General features: G+C 39.7%; 1 protein-coding gene and 1 long non-coding RNA gene across 18 annotated transcripts in view; one reads left to right on the top strand and one right to left on the bottom strand.

Moving 5' to 3' along the window:
- DLG2 (discs large MAGUK scaffold protein 2) overlaps nucleotides 1-18,649 on the top strand; it is a 2,323,126-nt gene that overhangs the window by 2,012,407 nt on the left and 292,070 nt on the right. The gene's annotated exons all lie outside the window — the stretch shown is intronic.
- Nucleotides 1-18,649, bottom strand: part of LOC132344244 (uncharacterized) — a 57,665-nt gene that overhangs the window by 25,041 nt on the left and 13,975 nt on the right. Inside the window, exons 3-4 of the long non-coding RNA XR_009493427.1 lie at nucleotides 2,538-2,593; nucleotides 1,445-1,522 (exon numbers count right to left, since the gene is read on the bottom strand). This is a non-coding gene — a long non-coding RNA (uncharacterized lncRNA). The remainder of the gene's footprint in view (nucleotides 1-1,444; nucleotides 1,523-2,537; nucleotides 2,594-18,649) is intronic.

Consider the following 18,649-nt stretch of genomic DNA (forward strand, 5'->3'; position numbering starts at 1 on the left):
CTGAGTCTGTGGGAGCAAATGCTATATAAATAAGCCTGACTTCAGCTGGGAAGACAGTCGGTTCCCTTCTGCATGCCACCAGAAAAGTCTCTCTATACCTCTTCCTCGACTAGAAGACTTTTCTCTATAGTCATTTCCCCATGCCTCACTGTCACTCTCTTTTTCCTTCCTCCTAGAAGCAGAGCTATATTTTAAAGATCTAATAACTGGCCTCTGGGGTTGTGTGGTTAACCATTTCATGTCCACTTAATATAGTTATTACAATTGCTCAGATTCCTGGCCAGTAGAAATGTATGCCCTTTATCTAATCAATGACTATTGAAATCAAAGCAATGTTTGTTGAGTCTGTAGAAGTAATAGAATATCTTTACACTTAGCCTTTGTTTATAAATCTAACTATACTTTCTAGATGTTTAGAGTCTAATATATTTAAAATACTTTATGTATATGTGGATGTACATTCATATTTATGTATGTGAGACTGTTAAGCTGAAAACACAATTGTCGTCAAAGTTGTACATGCTGTTTGCTTGCAGACATCATTGGCTAGATGGCCTGAGCTCTGACAACTGTATATTCTCAGCGTCAGGTTGGGCTTGATTTTGAGTAGTTTAAAACAGTTTTACAGCCACTCATCCAATGCATAGTTTATGCTGGATATGCAAAAAAAAAATATTAACTGGCATTCTTCTTTAATTTTTTATTGCATTTATTTATTTTAGCAATGTATGTTAAATGAAATATTGATTTGTTTACATAATCTTCTTTGAAATAAGGTAAAAGTAGACAAGACCTTGCAGCACAGCAATTTGTCCTTTGAATGTTAATCATAGGCAACAAACATTTAAATTTTTTTGTAAAGAAATGGATCTGACATTTCAACTATCCTGGTCTTTAGCAGCTAGAAATATGTTCCAACACTGACCTAGAGTAATACTACATATTTCTGGAAGCAAGTTAACTTTTTTTTACCCTTTTTTATTGAAACCCGTCATAGCAATTAAAGGAATGTATAATTATAGATTAAATTATCATTGATGTTAATTACATCTTTTCCAGCCTGGATCATAGGTTTGTCAACATTGTCCCTATAAAGTATCTTGTCTCATTCTCTGTGCTTTCTCATTAGGACTTCTTTTTCACATGGCAAATTCATTTTCCTATATCTTGAGTTTAAGTGAAATGCTCATATCTCTTGCTTGACATGTTTTAGCAATCACAGGTAAGGCCCTTAATCATCTCCCACCTCCCCGCATTCCCCACCTCCTGACCCAGGATTCTCTAATCATCAAGTCAGAGGCCAGAAAAGCAGGCACTGAAGTGAGGAATATGAAGTGATTATGAGCAATAGCCCCTTATTTTATTTAGCACCCACATCAGTGAGGACAGGAGCTCTCTGTTTTCTCACTCTGAGTGATAAATGTTGTTCTTGCGATGTACTCACTTTAGCGAGTAGATGCACTGCTTCTCCATCGTGGGTGTCCTCAACATGGGAAATATCAACCCAGTCAATTAAACACAGCTAGGCAACATAGAAATCAAATTCATTATTTGTAATCCCAGCCCTCTTATTGAATATACTTGACATTCAATGTAAAGTAGGAACTCCAATGTCTTCCAATGAGCATTTATAAGTGAGTATAACTTAGTAGATACTCATTAAAAAGTTTATGTTAGAAAAGTAAAAAAGTAAGTCACCTTTAATTTTAATAGATATTTTTTCCACTAGAAGACAGGCTGCTAGTAGAGAATTCATATGCCTTCCCAGGTGCACACTGGTAAAGAATCCACAAATGAGAATGCAGGAGACAGGAGAGACACGTGAGTTTGATCCCTGGGTTGGGAAGCTCCTCTGGAGTAGGAAGTGGCACCCTACTGTGCCATTCTTGCCTGTAAACCTCCATAGACAGAGGAACCTGGCGGGCTACGGTCCACGGGGTCACAAAGAGTCAGACATGACTGAGCATGCACACAAGAGAATTAATATAGTTATTTGAATAATTAATTCAGGATAAATGTACCCCAATTATAAACCCAGCATTTTTAACTGAACCAGTTCCATGTTCAAACAAAGACATCTTTTGTAGGGGGAGGGGAGAAAGGGGAAGAATGGGGCAGAGGCAGGATTTAGTTGAATTTAGTGTTACTGTCTTCTTTCTCTGTTTCACTTGGCACATAATTCTGTAACTTAAAGCTGAGAAATAGGCTCTAGATTTATTTTTAAAAAAATTGGTGACTTGTGCAGGATTGAAATGGAATTTAATTGTTTGAGGTATGAGATTTTGCATTTCTACTGGAAACTCCCCTAAATAAACATCTATATTCTACAGTATAAAGAAAAACAAAATCTGGTCAAAGAGCCAAGAGTTGAGAGACCTGAGTATTGATCCTTATTCTGTTGCTGGATAAACAACACTGGTCAAGATATTCACCCTTTCTGAGTCTCAGTTAATACAACATGGAAATCATACAATGTTTCCCTTTAAATTCACTGCCCACTCCACCTCGCCCATGACTGTTTTGCTTTCTTCACTTACTTCACACCTTTAAGAACTCTTCTCACTCTCAGCTGTTGAGCTTGTTTTCTGTTTTCCTGAAAAAACAAAAAAACCCTTTGTTTAATCAAAAGAGAACTTCCACAGGCTCCTACCACCTTATCTGCCTACTTACCTGCATCTGTGACTTCCCTTCTGAAACTATGGATGGACTTCCTATGTTTCTGGCCAAGGCCTTCTCCTTTCTCTTATTCAAGGAGACGCCGCACCAGTAATTCTCTCTTTTGCTTTATCAACATTTCCCTCTTCACTGGATCAGTCTCTTTGGAGAAAAATCATACTATTTCTCCCATCTTAAAACAGTCAAACAAACTTGCCACAGCCAAGCTCGTTGGAAAAGTTCTCTGTGTGTGTCCCATTTCTCCTCTTCCACTCTTGAATCTTCTCCATCAGGTTTTCACCCCCCCAAAACTACTTTGCCTTCTCAGTGTCACAGATGACCTCTACTGTCACTTCTTGTATGTCACTTTATTTCTCTATCAGCAGCATTTGACATAGTTATCCACTCTTCTCTCCTAGAAATACTGGTGTCACTTGGCTTATATGACCCACACTTGTATGATTTTTCTCTTTCTGGTTTTCAATTCTCAATCTTGTTTGTGGATTTCCCTTCATTTCCAAGACCTCTGATTAGGAGTGTCCCTGGGCTTTGTTTTCCGTTTAATATGCCATAGACTCATGTCTATGCCAATGAGTCTAATTGCTATCAGCAGTCTGAACACTGGAACACTCCCAAGAGCGCCAGATCCACGTTCAACTTCTCTTGATTGTCTAATAGGATCTCAAACACAGCATGTCCAAAACGGGGCTCTTGATCTTTCATATCCCAGTACCAGCAAGTCCTAAAATCTTTCCCACTTCCGTGAAAAAACTTCATTTTTTTCACTCACTCAGGTCAAAAAACTTGGTGTCATCCTTGACTTCTCTCCATCTCTCATACATCACATCTGGTCCATAAGCAAATTCTATCAGCCGCACCTTAAATCTATATCCAAACCTTGACCATTTCTTAGCATCTTCTTCTTTCCTGCCTCGTCCATATAACTATCATTGTCTGAAGTATTGCAACTGACCCCTAATGGTCTCCCTAATTATGTCCTTCCCCCCTTCAATCTACTTTCAACACAAGTATAAGTTAGATCATGTCACTAATGCTGTAAAACCCCTCCTATCCCACTCAGAGCAAAAGCCAGATTTTTACTGTTGACCTCTAAGGTCCTGCATGTTAACTCTGATCTTATCCTTCGGACCTACTCACTGTCCCTCTAATAAACCAAGCACATTTCCACCTCAGATCCTTGCTGATCTCAGCAAAGAGGTGCTCTCAGCCAGGGAGATTCTCTCTTGAAGTATCTGCATGGCCACCTTTCTTCAACTCTATTAATAAAGCTGGCTTCTTAGTGAGAGTTTTCCTCTCTCCACAGTATACAGACACTTGATATTCCATTCCACTGCTTTTCATTATTCACCTTTACATTTGTCACTGTCAAACATATATTTATGAAACATATTTGTCTGCTACCTCATTAGAATATAAGTTCATTGCGGGCAGGGAGTTATCTATTTTGCTCATTGTTAAATCTCTATTAATCTGGTATATGAGGAAGAGGGTGATCAATAATACTTATTAAATGCATAAAGGAGCATGTGAACTCTTTCCAACCCATACTTGGACTATAAGCTAGGAGTTACATGACTCCAGGGCACAATCAGTCCCAAAATACTTTTTGAATCATTACTTTTTAAAATTATATTTAGTATGTTGTCTTTGTTTAACTTCATTTAAGATCAGTGTTGGAAATTTAACTTTTATGGGACTCAGTTTTCTCTGAGAAGACAACACAGTATATGTATTTGTCAAGTGAAATATTATTTATAGAGCAGATGAAAGCAGAGATGACTGTAGGGTATAGCAGGGAATAGAGCCCCTCTCAATTACTTCTATGATACCTCAGACTGGAGTCTACAATCATTTATTTTTAAAACTCATTATGCTACCTATAATAATTCTTATTGGTTCAAGTAACTGACTAACCAGAAGAACCCATTCTTCAACTGTCTAAGATATCATTATTATTAGGAATGTTAATGAATACTGCTCATATTGTTAATAAAATTATATATGGTCATTGGCCTCAGCTGCAAAATACCAACTAGATTTCCAGAGGGAATTCCCATAGGGAACACAGAGAACAGTAGGCAAAATCACATTCTTTATTCCTAAATGAGTTTTAGCCTTAAATTCTAGGGACAGTGAGCTGGGTCATATGAAAATCTTAGAGGTTTGTCTTGATGCTGTAGCTTCAAAACAAGAGCAAAAACAAGCCTGAGCATTTTTTCTTGTGACCTCTTCTGGACTTTGTCCATGATTTTTCCTCAGCACAAATCAGACATCTCCCTTCCTGAGAGTGAAAGAGAGCATGGGTCTAATTAGTTCATGACAATCTGATCCCAGAGAATTGTGTTTATTCAGTAACACAGGTGGTTATAAATAGGGCAGTCTTTGTGATTAATGGCAACATTATTCTTACTAGAAGCAAAGAAATGCTTCACTTATTTCATCTCATGAGGTCAGGCTTTATGGCCATTCTCTCTTTGGAATAAAACTGCAATATTTACAAGACATAACTGTGTTATACAATTTAAAGGTATCTGCCAGTTTCTTCCATATTGTCCCTCTATACACATTGGTAAGAAATGATCCCATCTCACTGGGCGCAGCTAGATATGAACCAAAAGGAATTTACAAGGGTCCTTCCTGGGATTTGAAATTGGATCTTAGAGGTGTTCATCTCTCTGTGTTGTTTTCGTGCTTTAACTCAAAGATGACATAAAGCTGGGACAGGGACTGGAGCTGCAGCTGCTGTGTCTGGCCATGTGTGTGGAGAACATGGGTCCTCAGGGGGAAAGAAGACTGAGACTAACAAAGGAGAGAAAAAGGAGGAGGCCACGTGACAGGAGAGCAAGACCAACGGTAGAGATGATCATTGAAAACGCCATTTCCAGACTCTGTCAAAGTCAGATTCCACATCTTTGTCTTGCGGTTTAGAGATGACACCTGTATCCCGACAACAAAATTCCCACTTTAGCTTAAGTAATTTGAATGAAGATCTGTTTTCTAAATAAAATTGTTCCCTGGGCTTCGCTGGTGGTGTAGTTGAGAGTAATCTACCTGCCAACGCAGTGAACATGGATTTGATCCATGGTCCAGGAAGATTCCACATGCCGCCGAGCTACTAAGCCCATGAGCCATAACTGCTGAGCCCCTGCTCTAGAGCCCATGAGACCGCACTACTGAAGCCCTTGAGCCTAGAGGCTGTGCTCTGCAACAAGAGACTGTTGCAGAGCCACCACGATGAAAAGCCCACACACCACAACTAGAAAGTGGCCCCCATGCACCGCAACTAGAAAATCCCAAGCAAAGCAACGAAGACCCAGCACAGCCAAAAATAAATAAATAAACAAAAATTTTTAAAAAGAAAAAAAATATTGCTCCTGAAATAGACACTATAGTGACTATACCTCCAAGAAAAAAAGTTGCCTCTCTGGCAGCTGTGACTTGATCCTAGGGCTTTCCATGCTAATCATCACTGCTACCTCTCATCATTGTTGTGCTGCTAGAATTTCATATGGAAGCCCTACATGTCTTGAAGGATCTCTCCCCTGTGATGGCCAGCCCCACAAAAGCCATATGTGGAGCCATGACCAGTAATGAACTGAGTCAGGCAGAACATCATGACTGACCAAAATCTATATAGAATTTTTTTTTCCATAAAAGGTTAGAATGTTAGAAAATGTTTTAAAGATAAATGAATCTGATCTTTTCAAAGTATAAAGAACATTTTCATTCATTTACTTCATTTCAAATAAAAAACAAAAACCAAGAACCCTGCACAATTCCTGTTTCTTCTTATTTGGCAGAGGGAGGGAATGATGAAGTGGGAACAAAGTTATAGAAATTCTATTTTGGAGGTGAAATTAAAAATTATCATACATTCCCTAAGGGCAGTATAATTAGCTTACCTAAACCTAGACAGCATTTTAAAAGAGCAGAGACATCAGTTTGCCAACAAAGGTCCCTACAGTCAAAGCTATGGTTTTTCCAGTAGTCATGTATGGCTGTGAGAGTTGGACCATAAAGAAGGCTGAGTGCTGAAGAATTGATGCTTTTGAACTGTGGTGCTGGAAAAGACTCTTGAGAGTCCCTTGGACTGCAAGGAGATCCAACCAGTCAATCCTAAAGGAGATCAACCCTGAATATTCATTGGAAGGACTGATGCTGAAGCTCCTATACTTTGGCCACTTGAGGCAAAGAGCTGAGTCATTGGAAAAGACCCTGATGCTGGGAAAGATTGAAGGGAAAAGAAGAAGGCAGGAGACCATGAAATGGTTAGATAGCATCACCAACTCAATGGTCATGAGTTTGAGCAAACTCCAGGAGTTAGTGAAGGACAGGGAAACCTGGTGTGCTGCAGTCCATGGGATCACAGAGTCAGACACAGCTTAGTGACTGAACAGCATTAAAAAGATATCCTTCAACTGTATGCAAAAGGAAGGAGAAAAAATCAAGCAGTCATTATGTTGAGAGTGTTAAACATCACCTTCTGAGTGCAGCTGTCCTTGACCCTTACATCTCAGGCAGAGTCATATCTCCTTCTTAGGGATCATTGACCTTTTGGACATATCCATGTACTGTCCCATGCCCATGATAATGGTTGGTTTGCTTGTCTTTTTCCCCCACCAAATAGTAAGCATCTTGAGTAGTAAGTAGGGCAATCAAACAAGAGAGATAGTAGAGTAGAAAAGTAGGCTTCTAGGGACAGGGATGCTGTGGAGAAGTAAGAAAGCTTATCTTGTAGTTCAGGTTGGGTTGAACTCGAAGTGTTTTTGAGAAAATGTCCAGTTGATTATATATATAATGAGAACAAGGTAATACTCTAACCTACCATTAAAGATCTGGAGGTAATCAGGGTATGGTTGGTAGTTAAAACTATTATAATCAATGGTGTTATCCCAGGAGAACAAATCAAGTAGAGAAGAAAGCCAAAGGCAGAACCTTGGTGAATATATATATATTCAATATATATATATATGGCAGGTCATATCCTCTAAGGTGCTATTTTTCAAAAACCTTAACAGAGTAAGTGCAGACTCTATCCAAAAGGAGGCAGCATTCCATAGTGTTAAGGGCAGGGACTCTAGAGGCAGGTTGCCTGAATCAAAACTCCAGCTGCACCTTTTACTAGTTGTGTGAATTTGGGAGGGTTGTTAATCTCTCCATGCCTCAGAATTGCCTCCTCAGTGAGGTGGGGCTAATAATACCACCTACATCGTAAGGTAGCTCAGTTGGTAACAAATCTGCCTGCAGTGTAGGAGACCCAGGTTCAATCCCTGGGTCGGGAAGATCTTCTGGAGAAGGAAATGGCAGCCCATGCCAGTATTCTTGCCTGGAGAATTCCATGGACAGAAAAGACTGATGAGCCACAGTCCGTGAAGTCACAAAGAATCGGGCACAACTTAGCGACTAAACCACCACCATCCATAAGGTTATTATAAGAATTAATACTTAAAACAGTGTCTGGCATATCCTAAGCTCTATATGTGTTGGTTAAAAAAAAAGAAAGAGAAAGAATTCTTAACCCCAAGTTGGGTTAATTTTTGTTTAAATTACTTAAATATATATAATATAAACTAGATGTAATTATACTTACATCACTAATACAACCATGAAACCAAAGCGTACTTATAAATTAAACATAATGAAAATCCTAAACAAATTAAATTCAAACTTACGATGTTAATTTTATGCAATAGCTTATGTTATTTTGTCAAATTAACCATTCTCAACATGAGTTACGATAGTGACTACAGGTTGTGTTGGGCTTGGTACACTTCCACTTCCACGCACCACGTAATGATTCAGTCCTCCCACCACTTTTCCATTTTTGTATAATGCCTCCAAGATACTGTTTAACCTTATAACATGTCCACCCATGTTCTTTTCTCTTAAGTTCAAGACAATTAAAGCAATGCCATTTGGTGTCAAGGTATTCTTATATACAAAGGTGAAAGGCACGGAAGTCTCAGGATACAGCTTGGTTGTAAGACAATCATCTAGATAATCTAAAATGAGTTTGCATCATTATTCAAGATAATCTTGCAAATGAAAACATAAGCTTAATACTCTTATGAAGAACTGAAGAACTCATGGGTCTTCATAATGTATCTCCTGACCCCAGTCTAAGAAATAAGATTATAAGGAGTTGCTTTGAAAGATATAGGTGATAACTGAAGGGAGTATAGTGTTATAAACCTTTAACAAAGAAAATACTTGAACACATTTAATAATTGAGGAAGGATCTAGGAAAGAGGGAGAGGTTAAAGATAAAGTGAGCGAATAATTGGGAGAATAGATCTTAAAAGAGACAGGAGTTTTTGGAATCAAAAGCAGAAGTAGAGGGGCTAGAGGAAAACAGGAGAAAGCTAATTCCAATGCAAATTTGTAAATTTGGTTTAGAGATAGTGGTGCACATCTTTCTCCCCTACTCCCCAACAAGTTTGGACACTTCTTGCTATGTAAAGAACACACCAATAGAATCTAATTTGACAGCATTTAGCCAGGCTTTGGGGACTTCCCAGCTCGATCAGTGGTAAAGAATCAGCCTGCCAATGCAGGAGACACAGGAGACAAGGATTCAGTCCCTGCGTCGGGAAGATCCCCTAGAGAAGGAAATGGCAGCCCACTCCAGAATTCTGCCAGGACAATCCCATGGACAGAGAAGCCTGGTGGGCTACAGTCCATAGGGTTGCAAAGAGTTGGACATGATTTAGCAACTGAGCGTGAGCACAAGCCAGGTTTTTATTCTACATTGTACCTCAAAAGCACTGAGAATCAGTTCAGTTCAGTCGCTCAGTCGTGTCTGACTCTTTGCGATCCCATGCACGCCAGGCCTCCCTTACCAACTCCATTACCAACTCCCAGAGTGTACTCAAACTCATGTCCATTGAGTTGGTGATGCCATCCAACCATCTCATCCTCTATCATCCCCTTCTCCTCCCACCCTCAATCTTTCCCAACATCAGGGTCTTTCCAATGAATCAGTTCTTCACATCAAGTGGCCAAAGTATTGGAGTTTCAGTTTCAGCATCAGTCCTTCCAATGAATGTTGAGGATTGATTTCCTTTAGGATTGACTGGTTTTATCTCCTTGCAGTCCAAGGGACTCTCAAGAGTCGTCTCCAACACCACAGTTCAAAAGTATCAATTCTTCAGCACTCAGCTTTCTTTATGGTCCAACTCTTACATCCATACATGACTACTGGAGAAACCATAGCTTTAACTAGACAGACCTTTGTTGGTAAAGTAATGTCTCTGCTTTTTAATATGCTGTCTGCTGCTAAATCACTTCAGTCGTGTCCAACTCTGTATGACCCCATAGACAGCAGCCCAACCAGGCTTCCCCGTCCCTGGGATTCTCAAGGCAAGAACACTGGAGTGGGTTGCCATTTCCTTCTCCAATGCATGAAAGTGAAGAGTGAAGTGAAGTCGCTCAGTCGTGTCTGACTCTTAGCAACCCCATGGACTGTAGCCCATGAGGCTCCTCCGTCCATGGGATTTTCCAGGCAGGAGTACTGGAGTGGGGTGCCATAGCTTTCTCCAAATATGCTATCTAGGTTGGTCATAACTTTTCTTCCAAGGAACAAGCGTCTTTTAATTTCATGGCTGTAGTCACCATCTGCAGTGATTTTGGAGCCCCCCCCAAAAAAAGCCTATCACTGTTTCCACTGTTTCCCCATCTATTTGCCATGAAGTGATGGGACCAGATGCCATGATCTTAGTTTTCTGAATGTTGAGTTTTAAGCCAACTTTTTCACTCTCCTCTTTCACTTTCATCAAGAGGCTCTTTAGTTCTTCTTCGCTTTCTGCCATAAGGGTGGTGTCATCTGCATAATTAAATCCTGTAAAAAGAACCTCAGGATTAATAGATGAATTGATCAAGTTGCATGGGAAGCAGATTTCAATGTTGATATCCAGAGAGTTTAGGAACTCAGATTAATATTTTTGGTTGTTTTTGCTAATTGCTAATGACAGGTATATATATTATAGCATCCGAAGAAGGCAGTCGTGTGGAGACAGCCTGGATTAAAATTCTAAGCAGGGGAAGTGAATTATTCTTTCCCTCAATATAAAAGGTTCTGGAAATTAATCATTTTATTTCAGAATGAAATCTGTATGGCGACAGGGCAGGCCTGGGCAGCTAACTTAACATAGTTTTAGCTGCTGTGTAGGTGGAATTAAAAAAAAAAAAAGCTTCCTGAAACTCTTGTTTATACCAAATCCTGGTGCCAAACAGGTGTCCTAGACTCCCAGAGGTGCTGAGTCATAAACATTCATGAGGCATTTTCTATGTCAGTATTTTCAGCTATCAGATTAAAGTGGTAATGGATCTAGAGACTGAAAGGCTGCTTAGGATTTCCAGAATTCTAAAAGCAGACGGTCTCTTGGTCAGGATTAAGTTCTTTGAGTGCAGAGCAACCATAAAATCACTCTCTGTTAAGTGAGAATGACTATGACTAGTGAAAATGCATATATGGGAACCAATTTTTTCTTGGTAACAGAGGGTATTAATGTTGACTTCCACATTCAACATAAGAAACAAATTTCACATATTCACCGAAAAGTGACACCTTTCAAGTTGAATTCCTTCTAAAGCACAGGGCTTGATTTGTATCCTGCCCTGTTGTCATGGGTAGAACCACAGGTCACCATGTGATTCAGTCAGAGTTCATATGGAAAACAGAAGCTGTCCTGTGATGTTTAAAAGGAAAGAAATGTAATACGGGGAATTAAATATATGAATAGTATCACTGAAGAACTGGAAGAGTAGGAATTAGGAGGCTGTTGCTAGATTGAAGTCAAGAACATGCCTCTAGGACTTCCCTGGTGGCTCAGTAGTTAAGAAATCACCTGCCAATGCAGGAGACATAGATTCGATCCCTGATTCGGAAAGATCCCACATGCCACGGAGCAGCTAAGCCCATACACCACAACTATTAAGCCTGTGCTCTAGGGCCGAGAACTGCAACTGCTGAAGCCCACGTGCCCGAGAGTCTGTGCTTGGCAACAAGAGAAGCCACCACAGTGAGAAGCCAGGGCACTGCAACTAGAGAGCAGCCATGGAAGCAGCAAAGACCCAGCACAACCAAAATAAATAAACAAGAACAAACCGCTGTACTTGCAATCTAGAGATAAAGCAGAAAGGATTAGAAAGCAGTTGATATATCCTCCTTTGCTTCTCAGCACTCAATTCTGGATAGTCTTGCTGACAGCAGAAAGAGCAGAAATAAGGCCTCTTTTTTACTTCGGCCTTCTAAAAAAATCCAGAGCATCCAGCAGCAGGAACTTAATTTGCATCATGAACCCTCGCTGGAAGGAAGTCTAGGAAACATGGTATTTAGTTTTGCAGGCTCTGTAGTAACAAAATTCCATAGAGAGAAGTAGGAATAGATGCTGAGGGCTGACTGATCCTACCCACTACATCATAATAAAAATAGCCAATCTTTACTGAGCATTCACTATTTTCTGGGTGGTGGTTGTTGTTCAGCCACTCAGTTGTGTCCGACTCTTTGTGACCCCATAGACTGCAGCACGCCAGGCTTCCCTGTCCTTTACCATCTCCTGGAGTTTGCTCAAACTCACGTCCATTGAGTCGGTGATGCCGTCCAACCATCTCGTCTTCTGTTGTCCCCTTCTCCTCCTGCCTTCTATCTCTCCTGGGTCCTCTGCTTACATTTTCACTCATGTCATCCCCATTGCAACCTTACGAGGTACATGCTGTTTCTAGCTTCAATTTACAGACAAGGAAACTAGTGTCGAGAACGTAAGCTAGCCTGCCCTGGGTCATACACCTTGTAAGTGGAAATTCAAGATTCAAACCGGGCAATCTGGCTCCATTAACACCTAACCCTCCATGGAACAGCCATTTATATAGTAGTTGACATGTTACCTTTCATATAGCATCTAACACTTCTCTACTGCTTTATAGACTTCAAAGCACAAAGCAATTTGTAAAAACAAATTATCTGCCAAGCAGATGGGAAATCTTCACAGGAAACTATGATATTGTCAGAAAGCTCTAGGTGAACATGGAGTTAGAAAAGGAAGATTTAATCAGATTGTCTTATGAGCTTGCATCATTCATTTTTGATAATTTGATAACCTTATCTTTACTAGAAAGGTGGACATACGACGAGGTCATCAACAGGTATGAGTTGGCTGTACAAGGAATGCAGGGAACTTTTAACAGTAACAAATTTTTATTATCCAGATTATTTCTTATATGAAAGAAAATGAAAGTGTTAGTTACTCAGTCCTGTCCAACTCTTTGCAACCCCATGGACTGTAGCCCACTAAGCTCCCCTGTCCGTGGGATTCTCCAGGCAAGAACTCTGTAGTGTGCTGCATTTCCCTTCTCCAGGGGATCTTCCTGATCCAGGGATCAAACCCAGGTCTCCCTCATTGCAGGAAGATTCTTGACCATCTGAGCCACCAGGGAAGCCCATATTTCTTATATATACCTTGTGAATCACAGTTCTCCTAAATACACATACACTCACTCTCTTACCCTTTTCATCCCTACCCTTACCCCATTCATTCTCTCTCTCTTCCTCTCTCTGTCTCTCTCTCTCTCACACACACACAAGTACATTTATTACTGGGACAACAAATGAGAGGTGACAACTGACATGAGTAAAAGAGTAGAAATTTGGTGGAAAAACTTGGTGGTAGGAGCATCTCAAGCAGAAGAAAGGGCATGAGAAAAAGTCCCAGAGTCAGAGGAGCATGACATCTTCAAAGCATGGCACAGGGCTCCAGGTGACCATGGGGTTAAAGACAAGAGGGATGAGAAAGGGGAAATGAGGAGGAAGAAAGTGGTCACTTTAGTGAGGAACACTGTCACATAAAGTGGTCTCAGCTTAAACATGAAGGCAACTAGAAGCCAATGAACAGCTTTAGGCAGGGGAAAAAAAAACTGATCTGATGGGAGTTAGGAAAAAATTAAACTGGATGCTCTTTCTATAGTTCAGGAAAGAGAGGGAGATGAAGACCTGATATAAAATAGGGTACTTGGTACTTCACTGTTGATCTAGTGGCTAAGACTCTGCTCTCCCAACGCAGGAGACCTGGGTTCGATCCCTGGCCAGAGAACTCAATCCTGCTGCTGCAGCTAAGACCCAGCACAGTCAAATAAAAATAAATATTTTTTAAAATAAGTAGATAAATAAAATAGAGTACTTAAGGTAGAGAAGAGGCAATGGATTAGAGAGATATTTCTGAAGTAGAACTGACAGACTTGGGGACCTATTGAATGCAGCGGTTATGGAAAGAAAAAAGAGTATTAGAAGCTTCTAGGTTAGAATACTGTGGACAATAGTTCCACCAGCAGAGATGGATAAAACCACATCGTCCTTAGAGTCAGTCAAGCTTGCTTTTGAAGCATGAATTGTAGAACTAAACATAGATCACTAAACCTGTGATCTGGACAAAGTAGGAAGATTATTCTGACCTTAGTTGCATGGATCCACTTATTTTTGGTCACTATTAATGCAGCCAAATATAGAATTCTTGACTCAGATTAAGTGCATGGTCACATAAACCCACACAGTCACATTTTATTTTATTTGTGTTGTCTTATCTTTCTTGCCGACTCAGTGGACATGAATTTGAGCAAATTCCAGGAGTCAGTGCAGCCTGGTTTGCTGCAGTCCTTGGGGTTGCAAAGAGTCAGACACAACTTAACGATTGAACACCAACAGCTTCTCTTTCTCACTAGAGTATAATTTATACGGTACTTTAAGGCAAAAATGGAGATTGCTCTAATTTCTGAATGTTTAATGGCAATCATTTACATGGAATATATGTTCATATTGGCATTATTAATAATAGTACAAAATCCACTGAAGTGTTTCATATAGAAGAATTTTGAACAGATACTCTGTCCTCATGGTTTTAGTGTGCAGAGAGCCCTGAAAATTTTTCCAGAAACTCTAATTTTCAGAATGTTCCTTCCATGGCACAAGTGCTTTTACAAAGCAGTTTCATTCTCACTCATCACTAAAATATCACCTTTACTTTGTACCATGGGGTATAGAGAAAGTGTATTTATCTTTACTCTCTTTATAAAAATTTCCACTCAAGTACAACATATGGACAGGAAGGTATACAAATCAGAAGTGTACTGTATGTGTCACTGCAGAGTGAGTATACCCATGTAATCACCGCGCGGATAACACAACAAGGCTTCTTTTTTCAGTTAATTCTTTTTGTGGCTGATGTGTAGCTGATTAAGACAGCTCCTCTTTTTGCCTCACCAATTTTTACCCTCTTTCCCAAAGGTAACCAATATCCTAGCTTCTAACACCTTTGATTACTTTTTACCTGGTTTGCACTTCAAATAAATAAAATCATCCAGTATGTATTCTTTTGTATCTGGTTTCTTACATTCAGCTTGGGACTTGTGAGGTTCATCCATGCTGTTGTTCATATAACAGTAATCCATTCAGTTTTATTGCTATGTAGCATTTCATTGTATGAAATACAATTCACTTATCAATTCTAGTGTTAATGGTCATTTAGGTTATTTCTGGTACTTGACTGTTATTGGTAATGCTTCTCCGAATACTTTTGTACATGTCCATTCAATCTAAGATATTGGAATGAAATTGCTGCAACAGAGAAGATCAGTTTTAGGAGATATTGCTAAACAATTTTCCAAAGAGAAAGTGAATTTACAGTCCCATATGGAGTTCTTGGAGAAGGCAATGGCAACCCACTCCAGTACTCTTGCCTGGAAAATCCCATGGGAGGAGCCTGGTAGGCTGCAGTCCATGGGGTCGCTAAGAGTCGGGCACGACTGAGTGGCTTCACTTTCACTTTTCACTTTCATGCATTGGAGAAGGAAATGGCAACTCACTTTGGTGTTCTTGCTTGGAGAATCCCAGAGACGGTGGAGCCTGGTGGACTGCCATCTATGGGGTTGCACAGAGTTGGACACGACTGAAGTGACTTAGCAGCAGCAGCAGCAGCATGGAGTTCTTTATCCTCACCAACACTTGACTTCTTCAGTCTTCTTCATTTTAACCGTCCTAGTGTGTGTGGATCTGTGTGTGTATCAATTCTACAAACTGAGAGACAGTTTGTAGAATTGATATTTAATTTCTTATTTGCAAATAGTTTACAAAATGAAACTGGTTTGAGACATCCATCAAGTCCACTAATCTATCATAGTTAACAGAAATTTTACTGAACCTAATCATCTTGATCATTAAAAATATTATCTACTTAAATGTTTTTCATTGTTTGCTTTGTTTTTGTTTTACAGCTTTAACACATCAACATAAAATTAAGAAAGAGACAATTTTGAATAAAATCACAATCTGCTTTACTCAACTAGATATAAAATTTTAGCATTTTATAAAATGTTTTGGTGTTTAAGAGTAAGCATTCTTCACAAAATGCTATTCATTTAAAGAACAATAGCCAATGGGAAAACTGTGCAAAGGCAGATTTCTTTTTCTCATTTTTGATGTATGGGGCTGCATTTTATTGTTTATTTCATTTTCTGTTTCATGCTTTTGATTCTTTCTGGTTTTTATTTCTCTGTTTACTTGCTCCTGCCCTCCTGTGGCTAACTAAACATGTTTTAGAATTCCATTTTGATTTATCTATAGTGTTTTGGAGTACATCACTTGTATAACTTTTCATTGTTTGCTCTAGGTACTATATTTTGCATATAACCCACATATATATTTATATATATATAATCAAAGTCTACTAGCACTGACACATTTCTAGTTTGAGAAGTGGAGAAATTTGCCTCCCTTATGTTCCTTTACCCTTCCCATTTATAGTATGTTTGTCTGGGCTTTATTCTACATACACTGAGAACTACATTAAGAATTGTTATAATTTTTCCTCAAATGTCAAACAGAAGTGAGGAAACTCAGGAGAAGGAAAGTGTATTGTATTTACCCATAATCCATTCTTTAAAATTTTTTTTTATTATTTTATTTTTTAGAAAAAATTTTTTAAATGTTTATTTATTTGGTTGCTCTGAGTCTTAGTTGAGGCATGCAAGATCTATCTTCATTGCAGCACCCAGGATATTTTAGCTGCAGCACATGAGAACTCTAAGTTAAGGCATGTGGGATCCAGTTCCCTGACCAGGGATGGAACCAGGCTCCCTGCTTTGGGAGCTCAGAGTCTTAGCCACTGGACCACCAGGGAAGTCCCGACAATTTGTTCTTATCATGTTCAGGATTCCTTCTTTTATCACTACCTCCTGTCTGGAGAACTTTATCAAACATTCTTTTAGGGTAGATCTTTTTAAAACTGCGCTTCCCTTGTAGCTCAGTTGGTAAAGAATCCGCCTGCAGTGCAGGAGTCTGCCTCCAATGCAGGAAACCCGAGTTCGATTCCTGGGTTGGGAAGATCCCCTGGAGAAGAAAAAGGCAGCCCGCTCCAGTATTCTTGCCTGGGAAATCCCATGCACAGAGGAGCTTGACTGGCTACAGTCCTTGGGGGTCCCAAGTGTCGGACATGCCTGAGCAAGTAAACCACAAAGCTCCACTCCCTTTCTCATCTTCTAGCTACTCAGATGCCATGAATGTTAGGTCTTTTGTTATAGCCCCATATGTCTCTGAGGGCCCTGTATTTTGTTGTTTATTTTGTTTCATTTTTCTGGTCTATTTATCTCTACTGTTCAGATTGAATAGTTTCTACTGTTTTATATTAATCCCTTTATTGGGGTATGATTGACATGCAGAAAGCTGTAGACAGTTAATATATACAACTTGATGTGAATTTCTATTGTTTTACCTTGAAGTTTATCTTCAGGTTACCTATCTCTGCATTCTGTGACTGAGCTTGTTTATTGAGTCTTTAAATTTCAGTCATTGTGTTTTTTAGACTCAGTTTTTCTATTTTCTGTTTCTTGGCTGAGACTTTCTATTTTTTTCATTTGTTTCAAGCATGTTTGTAATTGCTTAGTGAAACAATGCAGCTCAGGGAAATTCAGTAGTTACTTTCAATCCTGGCCAGAAATCTTGAACGTTTGTATCATATCAGTGTTAGCGTCTGTTAATGGCCTTTCTCATTCAGAGACCTTCCTGGTTCTTTGGAAGGTGAGGGATTTTGTCTTCATGTGATTGAAACCTGGATATTTGGAGACATTGTAAGACTCAGGATCTTAAAGTTTGTGTTTCAGTAATCTATAAAGATTCCATAATTCAGCTCCTTTTGACTGGACCCACAGAAACCAGTGGGGCACACTCCAGTCCCATCTGCTTTGTGAAACTCCTTCTCTTTCTTCAAGTTTCCTCCAGTCCTTAAATGTAAGAGAGAGACACTGACTGAAAGACTGAGCGAAAGCTACGGCAGCAACCCAGATACTGAATATAGCAAGGCTCGATTTCTGATTTTTTAAAGAAAAGGTTAATATGAAGAGAAGCACTGCTACTTTTTTCGTGACATGTACACTATCTTGTGAACTCCCTGAGGTGTCCTCACTCCCAGCACTTTGGCGCTTACGCTACAAATAGTGGATAACTTTTAAACGACTTTGAGCAGGACTTATGTATTAAAATCTATCCTGATAGCAGTAAGGAGCGCACATCAGAATAAAGCAAGGAAGTGACTATGAGAGACAATGAAGACACATTACAGTGCAGCTAGCCAAGTTCTCAGTAGGCTTGACAGGACTTGGTAAATAAGGTGGGATGTCCAGGCACTTGGGTGGATGAACCTCTGAGCACAGTAGAGTTAGTAGGGTTGAGAAAAGTGATGACACCTTTAGTAACACCTGATGACTTAGAATCCTGTCCCTCTTTGTACAAAACATAGGTTCCAGGCCATATCTCTGCCTTAAGGAAATTTCAAAGTTCTTTTCCTAAAGCATTTAAGAAAACACAGCCGGGCTTCCCTGGTGGTCCAGTGGTTAGGAATCTGCCTTGCAATGCAGGGGGTACCAGTTCCATCGCTGGTCTGGGAAGACCCCCACATGCTTGAGGCAACTAAGCCCATGCACCACGACTAGT

The sequence above is a fragment of the Bos taurus genome, chromosome 29 (assembly GCF_002263795.3).
Source record: "Bos taurus isolate L1 Dominette 01449 registration number 42190680 breed Hereford chromosome 29, ARS-UCD2.0, whole genome shotgun sequence".
NCBI lineage: Eukaryota > Metazoa > Chordata > Mammalia > Artiodactyla > Bovidae > Bos > Bos taurus.